The following is a 10,195-nucleotide window of genomic DNA, read 5'->3' as shown; positions in this document are numbered from 1 at the left end:
CTTTATAGCTTCCTTTCATCTGTATACATATATATTTATACATTATTTTTTACATATTTTCAGTTATTTCAATATATTGTATCCTACTTGACACTATTCTATAAAAATACACTCTATTCCGTTTACTTTCTGTCATTTTTAATCACCATGTCATATGCTATAGAGACAGTATTCTATGACAAAGTAACCATTGCTATATTATTGGATTTTTTTTATTCTTACAATCCTACCTACATGCCTCATTACAAGTATAGCTTTCTCTTGATTTAAATTATTTCATTCTCAGGAACAGAATTATGGGATCGAAGTGCAGAATATTATGGTTCTTGATAACAGTTACCAAATTCTCTTCCAAAATAATCAAATTTGCGCTCCCATCAGGAATTCCTGGATATTCTTAGTTAACGGAAGTCTCTCCAGCATCTGTGTTGTTATAATGGCATTTGATATTTGCTTTACTTTGTACTTTGTTCTCAGTGAGTGCAGTAAGCAAAGCAGGGTTTTTTCCCTCTAACAGTCATTGAATCCATTCATTTACTTTTATTTCCACTTCTGTGAACTGTGAACTCTTTTGCTCATTTTTTAGGGATTCTCATATCCTTGGCGATTTGCAAGAGCCCTTTATTTTTCACATTAAGTCTCTATCTGTCATTATTACACGTAGAATTACTATGACCACATTATTATCATTCGCCATTCATTACTGCTGCCATATGCCACGCTGTGTGCTGAGTCACTTCATTATAACAACCCTATCAGAAAGTATTATCCCCACTTATAGTTGAGAAAGTAGAGGCTCCATGGCTGACATCTTTTGGCCAAGGCCACAAAGCTAGAAAATCTCAGCCCTGACCCGAGACGGTCCCTCACTGCCCAGCAATGGTTCCCATGTTGTTTGTACAGCTTCTTTCTATCTTAGTGTCTTCCGGTGACTTGAATTTTATACCGTGGCTTTTAATTCCATATAATCATATACGTCCATGTAGTTTTAAATTTTTTGTGTCTCTGTAATCATAGTTACCACTAAGTACACATTTGTGATTTTACTTGATATGGGTATTTTAATAAACCCCACTGAGCAGTTCCCTTTCTTATTTTATAGAGGGATTCCGACATGCGAGGCACTACTTGAAGTACACTGTCATCCAGACCCGGAGATCTTTTTGTTACACAGAGAGTTTTGATTTAGAGAGATTTTTTTCATAACTCAGATCTATGCATCTTTATTTTAAAATTAGCATGAGTAATATTTTCCAGGTAGGAGAAGCAAAAATGAGGTTTTAAATATTTATACTTTAGTCAAAGAGTAGAAGTGAAAGGAACTTGAAGACTCTGAGACGATTGTCCCTTGCTGTCATGCTAAGTCCCCTCTGCCAAACGCCAGCCTTAAAAAGCCCTGTCTTTGAGATCGATGATGAAATTATGCTCTCGGGGGCATCACTTCCAATCTCTGATATTCAGAGCACGAGTTCAGGTAGCCTTCCTTGGCTCCCGTGTTTTGTCTGCTGTTTACCTCTTGTCAAGTCTAGACACAACCCCCGAGACTCTGGAACCGTCTCCTCTAATCCCAAATGGGCCACTGGCTCCAGTCTTGCCACATGAACCCGTCCTGGTGTGCTGCCCACATTTCAGCCGCCGGCCAAGCTCTCATTTTAGCTTTATTCTGCAGCCCTGGAGCTGGCAGCTCATCCCAACCCCAAGTTATGAGAACCAGGGCTCCGGCTGCCCAGCCTCTGAGGTGACAGAGGGATTCCTGAACCACTCTTCTTGTCGCTTTGGGATACAGACCCTTTGATCTCCACATTTGCTGCTGCTGCCGCTCTTGTCATTCTGAGCAATTCTAATGACGGAGGTGCTTATTAAAGAATCAGTTCCTACAATTGTCCTAAACCCAGACACCAAATTCCTGACAGGTGGTTCATTCTGCCCCTGCTGCTCGAGGAGACGACAGAGGACACTGCCGTTTCCCTCAGGGCCTCTTCATCCCACAATGCTGCCTCTGCTGCCTTTGGTAGCCGGGCTCACACAGCAGGCAAGCTTCAATTTCCTGCTCTGACTTCTTGGAACTGCCTTTTATTTCAGACTTCTCTACTTTTCCTGACCTCTTGCATCTGCAAATTTACAGGCCTCATGCACTCTTCTCTTCCGCTTTATTGGCTGCTTGCATCCCCCTGGCCATCCATGTTGGTCATTTCCACCACAAGTCTATTGATTTCTCACTGGTGCACGTGTGTGTGGAGCTCCAGGCAATTCGGTGTTGTCTATCTATCTGGTCCCACAGGCCCTGCTGTACAGCCAGCCCCTGCTGTGGACCTCACATGAATGTTCTTTTTCTGGCCCATAGTTTATTGTGTGCCTGTTAAGATCCCCAGTACTTCCAATATATGATAATGATAATCTCCGCTATTTATCACAATGAGGAATCAGTTTTTAGGAATGAGTAAAATAGGCTGTATCAGCTTTCCAGGGCCACCATAACAAAGTACCACAAACTGGGGGGCTGGGAACAACAGAAATTATTCTCTCACAGTTTTGGAGGCCACAAGTCCAAAATCAAGGTGTTGACAGGGCCATCCTCTCTCCAAAGGTCCAGGGGAGAAGCCTTCCTTGCCTCTTCCAGTTTCTGGCGGCTCCAGGTGTTCCTTAGCTTATGGTAGCATCACGCCAGTCATGTGGCTCCATAATCACGTGGCTTTCTGTGTGTCTCTGTCTCCTCTTCTTATAAGGACCCCAGCCATATTGGATTAGGTCCACACCAGGGACCTCGTCTTAACTTGATTACATTTCCAAAACTCTATGCCCAAATAAGGTCCATCCACAGGTACTGATGGTTAGGACTTCAATATATCTTTTTGGGGGACACAACTGAACCCCTACACAGGCAAAGTCTGTCTTCACCCCCCCTTCCCCATCATCCCATTCTTCAATTCCATCCTCAGCCTCACTGGAACCCCTTCCTTTCTCTATCTCCATTCCCTGCTCCCCAACATTTTTCAAAATCGACACTGGCATGAGGTAGGCGGGAAGATGAGCTCTTGTTGAGGTGGGACTAAAAGTCTTAACAGAATGACACACTAATAATGGAGCTCTATAAATCCATGAAGAAGGACTGAAGAGGGGTGGATCTTTGGGGGCCCTTGAAATCATTTCAGGAGGCATTTGCTTGGTTTGCTGATGCTGAAGCCAACACTTGTTCTGGAACCTGACGTCCCTGGGGTCCACACGAGTTCACCTGTCCCTGCACTGCTTAGCACCCAGCCAGCAGCTACTTACTACTTCAGGGCGGAATGACCCATCGGGCAAGCAGATCTGTGAACATGAAATGCGCAAGCTCATGAAGACCAAGAGGGTTCCTGTGAAGAAACAGGCGTGGGTCCAGACAGGATGGCTCAATGTTCCCCCTTGAATAGAGGAACCATGTTGAAAGCCACTACGCAGACAGGAAACCAACATTCCCAGGCCAAGATGAAAAACACAAGACACACGTGTTTTGGGGCTCCTTTCTAGCACCTACAGCTGACAGGATCAATCAGAGGTGGCTGATTCCTATAAGCCTAAAGATGTCCTTGAAATGCCCCCTAAAAAGCAGTCCCGGCAGCACCTGCTGTCAAAAGGAGTTGACACAAATTAAGGCTGCCTACTATCCTTTGTCAGGACCTGGAAGGACAAACGTCCCTCATGTTTTGAACTGAGCTGCCTTTGACCACTATTGCTGATCTGACTGACAGATCTACCCTCCTCTCCGGCTTCTAGTGAGTGGGGCAGGACATGGGGAGAAGGGAAGAGACCTGCATTAAGAACCCAGACGCCACACACCTGTAGAGTAGGGACCACTTTCCTGCACCTACCTATAGATGGAGACACTGAAGCCAGGGTCAGGGCCAGCCTGAATTGCATTGTTCCTTAAATTTTGCCCCTCACTCAGGGTTAAAATGAAAGCCTGCTAGTTCAAGCTCTTGGCTCGAAAGGTTGGTGGTTGGAGGGGAAGTTGAGATCGCTCACAAATACACTATTTGGAAAGCATTTATAGTTGGAGGATGCAGTATCTGGGATATTTTAGAATCAACCATCTCTTCTAAAAGTACATGTATATCCTGTTTTTAAAATTATGCTGCATCAAAATTCCAATTCAAACAATAGATATAGCAGTTATTCATTTAACAAATAGGTTTTGGTGCCTTCTTCAGAAGTTTACTTTCTAAAATGATCCATCGTATATCCTTTAAGTGCCAGCTCTCTGACACATCTTTAAAGCTATTTGATTCATAACAACTGGTTATGACATAAGCTGCACAGGGTAAGTGACACCTGTAGACGAGGCTATCAGGTATGAATTGAAACATTGGTTTGCCACATAGAAGAAATTCTTCACTTTTCTTTATTAATCATCCACCTTTTATCAGACATAGAAAGAAATATCAGATAACTAAAAATAAAGCTGTACCTTGGCATTAAACTCCCTGTGTAGTCTCCCGGACCTGCCACCAGCCCAGACCCCAGGGACCTACCTCCAGGTGGCACACTCTTCTCCCTGGGCTCCTCCCCCAGGGCAGAGCTCCAAGCAAAGTCAGCAACTGCAAATGTTGACTTACTTCCCCAAAGCCAGATTGAGAAATAGCACACCCCACCACGTGTTCAGACCCTCGATGTGAGCATTATGTGTTTGGAAATGGGAAGAGAAAGTACTCCTCCACGGCTGGCCCTTTAGCTCACATTCAGCAGTTTGTTGGGGCCCACTCCTTGCCCCATCTCCTCTGCTGTGACTTCAGTTGCACCTCTGCAGGCCTTTCTTTTCTGCCTTCTCCCTTCCTTTTAGTCTTTGCAGGCCACCTCCCACCCCAGGGCCATGTCTGGAGTCCCATAAAGAATTCAGATACCTGATGTATCTGCAACAGTTTGGGGACTGGAAAATAACTTTGGGCAGCTACAATGTCCAAATCCATTCCTGTCTGCGCTCCTGTGCCAGGCAGGTCCTCTGGGAAGCAGCCACAGGTGCAGAGAAGGGGGGCAAGAGATTTATTGGGGAATAAGGCCTGTAAAAGATGGAAGGGAAGGAAGCAGGATTAGGCAAGGAGAGCCACAGACTACAATGCAGATCTGGCAAAGTCTCAAGGCTCCAGGTCCCATTAGAGGATGCAGGGGGAGAAGAAATGCCCAGGCCCTCATTCCTCATACCCTGCTGAGTTCAGTCACTGGTGGAGGCAGCTCAGGGAGAGTGTGGCCTTGGCTTGAAAGCTGAGTCCAGTTGTGAAGAAACTAGTAGCCTCTTGAAAGAAGATGAGGTGATCCTAGGGGTACACCTCCCATGGTGGCCACAGCAGAGATGTGTTTTGTGTATGTGTGTTTTGTTCTGCTACGTCGTTGAGGCTCTTTCTAAAAAGGAACCATCTCTTCTCTTCCCTGCCCTTGGTCACTAGTGGGGCCACATGCAGCCAAGGTCACTCTCCTCCTTGGTGTCCATTTATAGGGCACCATGTGATATCACCGCACTCAACATCCAGCCAGTGCCACTTCTGCCTCAAAAGTAAGAGAGACCCAAACAACCTCGAGGTGCCTTTTCTGGGACCTTTCTCAAAGCGCAAATGTGACCAGCAACATACAGGCACTTCCATGATAATGCAGGTACACGGGGGCCTGGGAGGATCAGGAAAGTCTTAGCTGTCTTGGCCACTGAGTCAGCCCTGCAGCCCTCACCCCCATTCCGCCCCCTCCTCCAGAAGTCCTGGTGGCTCCAGCCCAGGCCTCCCATTGTCCTGGCTCTAAGGAGAGGGAGAGAGGACTGTGAATCAGCTCAAGTGCCCCTTGGCTGCATCATCCGAGTGCTCGGGGCTCAGCAGCGTGTTAAACATATCACATCAAAACATCTCTAAAAATACAGGCTGATGTCATGAGGCTGGCAGATTGAAAGCTGGAGGTGGAAGGGCAGAAATAGCCAAACCCTAAGAGTGTCTTTTGCTCCTAAGTTTCTTTTCCTGGGGACATGGAAGAACCCAGTACAAGCAAATGGTACCCTTCAACTTCAGAAATACCCTGAAATGCTTGCTTTCCAGTTAAGATTATACAACAGGAAACTTTTTCAAAATTCGTTTCTTCCGATTTGGACTCCAGCACAAGTGTGTCCCTTCTCCTCCAGCCACACATCTCACACCTTCCCTCCTCCTCCGAGGACTCCTCCCTGCTCCCTTCTCCCTCCCACTCCCTCGGCTGTCAGCTGTCCTGAGCCTCCTGCAGGTTGGACTGTAACCGGAGCTCCTCCGCATCCCCCAGGCGGCCAGCTCTGCTGTTATCTTCCAAACTGTTCTCACAGATGCTGACCCAACAAGCACAAAGAGTAGCTGGGAGCCCAACCAAGGGGAAAGAGCCCCGAGTGTCAGAGATAGGGGCCTGTGCCCAAGTGGCAGTGAGCACTGATCCAGGGGTCAGCACCTAGGGAGAAGCGTCTAGTGGGCAGAGGCCCGGGAACGCTGTAGCGCCAGCACTGAGACCGGCACTGAGAATGGTTTTATTTTATGGATGTTAACACACTAGAAGCTCGTAACACGGCCAAGTGGTTATGAGCTCAAAAGCTTTGTGAGAGATTTTCTCTGAGGACTCGTTAATGTGGTCTTTTAATGGAATACTCCCGAATCTGAATCCTTAACTGGAGCTATAAATAGGCTGATAAGTACTTGACAGTGAAGCAGTCCTGGCCTCAGAGCCCTCTTTGTCCAGGGGTTCTGTTCGCGAAGACCAGAGAAGGAGATGGAGCAGGGCAGGAGGATGACACTAGGACAGTTTCGGGAAATGTGCTTCTTGGCATTAGAAGCACACACGAGCACGGTAGGGATGGCACTATATCCAGAGAGAAGTTTAATGGACTGGTTCCAGGCACGTTCTGATCGCCAAGCGCTGCGGAATTGCCTCCCAGCAATCGTTAACTTGGATAAATCCCATAAATTAACCCAACCATGAATATAAGTGCTGCCCACCCCACCCCGCTACCCAACCCCAAGCCTAAAATACTTGGGCCGCACTTGCCCAGTGACTCACGATGAACTTCCTGGGCTCCACCCCTCCTGCCTATGGCCCTCTCTCGTGCAACCTTCCTGAAACATACATGGTTGAGGGAAATTGCTCAGGATATTTTTGGGAGACAGCTGTTACGATTCTAGCTGAGAGCTATGGATGACACTGGCAAAAGGGCGGGGCACAGGAACTAGAGCTGGTGAATGTGGGCCGGGAAAATGCAGATGTGGAGTCCCCTAGAGAATGTAGCCTCATGAACACTCATTAAGTGGCTGGATGGATGAAAGAATAAGTGAAGGATGAATTCTCTACCTGTCTTTGAGGGTGCAGTTGAGGTCAAGCAAATCCTAGTCAGATATTTCCAAGGGGAAATTTCAGATCCTAAACGAGGAATTCCTCTTCCCCAGTTTTCAGTTATTCACATGACGGCATGTGGTGGCCTCCAGAGAATGTGCTAAATGCAGAGGTATAATTCTGTCTGTAATCTATGAAAGCAGCCCCCCAAACCCGGGTGACCTTGAACCTCTTCATGTGGGGCCTCGTTTTTCTGGTTGGGCTGAAGTATGTTTCCTGAGACTGTGCTCCCACTTTCTCCTGAAATGTTAATCGGTTTTACACAGGAAAAAAAGGGATGGGGAGGGATCTTTGGTCAAACAAGATTGGAAAATACTACGTACGAAATTTCTCTCTTGGATTCTATAATATACATTAGCATATTAAGAATTGCAAAAAGCTCTGCAATAAAGAAACCTCTTTAACTTTATTTAACCCAACATTTCCAAAATTTGTTAAAAAAAGAACACTTTTTGCAGTGTGTGGTAGACAGAACAATACCCCCAAAAAGATGTCCACATCCCAGAACCTATGACTATGTTATCTCACATGGCAAAAGGGATTTGGCTCATATGATTAAGTTAAGGGTTTTGAGATGGGAAGAGTATCCTAGATTATCCAGGTGGGCCTAATCTAATCAAAACGGTCTTTATGAGAGAGAGGCAAGGAGGTCAAAGTCAAAACGAGGTGGGCCCGTGAAGCAGAAGTTGGAAGGATGCATTTGAAGATGGAGGAAAGGCCACAAGTCAAAGAACGTGAGCACCTCAGGAAGCTGGAAAAGTCAAGGAAATGGATTCTCCCCAGAATGTCCAGAAAGATCGAAGCCACACCTTGATTTTAGGACCCCCTTTAGAGTTCTGACCTCCAGAACTATAAGAAAATAAATTTGTGTTGATTTAAGGTGCTAAGTTTGCAGCAACTTGTTACAGCAGCAGTAGGAAACTAATACATTGAGTAAGTATTAATATCTCATGGTTGGTTCATAGAATTTGGAAAGCTGAAGACATCCCTGCTTAATTGTCAGGCGCGATGAAACCCCACAACAGGCCTCCCCAGGCACCCCGTCTAGCACTCAGCTTCGAGTCCTCCTGGAGTCTTGCTGTGGACATGGGAACAGCTGTTGAAGGACCACATCGTCCAGTATATGGTATCAGCAATTTTCTTTTTTGTAATGCTGTAACCATAGAACAGGGACAAAGGGGCTGAGCTCTTGTTTTGGTGGCTGGTCCAATACAAAGCTGTGAAAAGTCTGTCCTTCAGGGGAGACCCAGCTGGGAAGGGGCGGAGGAGCTGAGCACGTGGAAATATTCTGCACAGGAGTAATGAATCTTCACCAGTTAAGAACGCCTGTCATTGACATCCTGGCACTTCATTCTGTTTCTCTGGCAGATATAATTAAAGAGACACAGTTAAACTTCTCAGGCTCCTCCATAGAATATTCTGGGAAAGGGCTTGGCAAAGAAACCTTCAAGGTTTCCTTCCAGAACCAGTTTAAGTCAATGTTTGGGGCTAAGAGTCAAAGTGATTGAGCTGCTCTATAATAGGCCCAGATGGACGTTTTGGTGTAAAGAAAGGTCAGAGGAGTTGGAAAAAATGTAAAAAAACATAAAATCATCCTGCCTAAAGTTTTGCAAAGGAGAACTGGATCAAAAATGAAATTGCTGAAATAGAAGAATACCTCTAATTCTGTATTTCTCACGTGTTGGGTCTTTAATGCAAGAATTCAGTAGTGTGGTTGAAACACATAGTTCTTTGCTGTCCACCCAATTACAATGTATTGTTCTCCGTGGGGCCTTCCCACCCCCCGTGGCCAAACGAAACAGTGTGCAGTTTCACACACAGGCCCATTGTGTGCCTGCCCCCAGTCCTCGCACTGTTGTTTCCTTTGGAATGTTCTCCCCATCTCCGCGCAGCCAACTCCTATGTCTTCAAGGTCTCGCTCCTCCAATTGGCCTTCTCTGACTCACCAGCCAGAAACAATCTTTCACTCTCTGGATCAAGGAGTCACACCACTCACCCACACCTTGCTATGGCCCCTTACCACATCCACGTCAGAATTACGCATATCTCTTTGTCTCCTTCCTTAGACCACAAGTTCATTGAGAATCTGTCTTCATCAGGGCTCTTTGCCTTGCAGATGCCAGAAACCCACTCAGTCTAGCTGAATCAGAAATGGAAATGTCTTATAAGAATGCTGGTTTCTCTCGTGAAGCCTAGAGCCAGCCGATGTTGCTAGTTATCTGCCCACTATCCCTTACCTTTGTCTTCCTACGTATATCAGTTTCTTAGGGCCGATGTACAAGTACCACAGACTAGGGGTCTTAAACAACAGCAGTCTCACAGCTCTGGAGGCCAGGAGTCTGAGACCAAGGTGTGGGCAGCGCTGGTTCCTGCTGAGGCTGGTTCCTGTGAGGGAGAGGCCCTAGGCCTCTCTCCCAGCTTCTGCTGGTTTGCTGGCCGTCTTCCATGTTCCTTGGTTTGTGGCACCATCACCTGGATCCCTGCCTCCATCTTCACATGGCGCTCTCCCTGTTCACGTCTGTGTGTCCAAATTTCCTCTTTTTGTAAGGACTCCAGCTATATCAGATTAAGGGCCCACCCTAATAACCTCATTTTAATTAATTACATATGCAATGGCTCTATTCCAAATAAGGTCACAATCTAAGGTACTAGAGGTTAGGACTTAACATGTGAATTGGGAGTGTGGGGACACAATTCAACTCATAACATTTAGTAACAGAACCCTCATTTTGATTGAGGTGGCAATGTGGCCAATTAAAAATACTTCTCTCTGGGGCCGGCTCAGTGGCATAGTGGTTAAGTTCATACGCTCCGATTCGGCAGCCCAGGGTTCTCA

This window comes from Equus asinus, chromosome 1 (genome assembly GCF_041296235.1).
Source record: "Equus asinus isolate D_3611 breed Donkey chromosome 1, EquAss-T2T_v2, whole genome shotgun sequence".
Taxonomy (NCBI): Eukaryota; Metazoa; Chordata; class Mammalia; order Perissodactyla; family Equidae; genus Equus; species Equus asinus.
Note: the sequence above shows the minus strand (reverse complement) of the source record.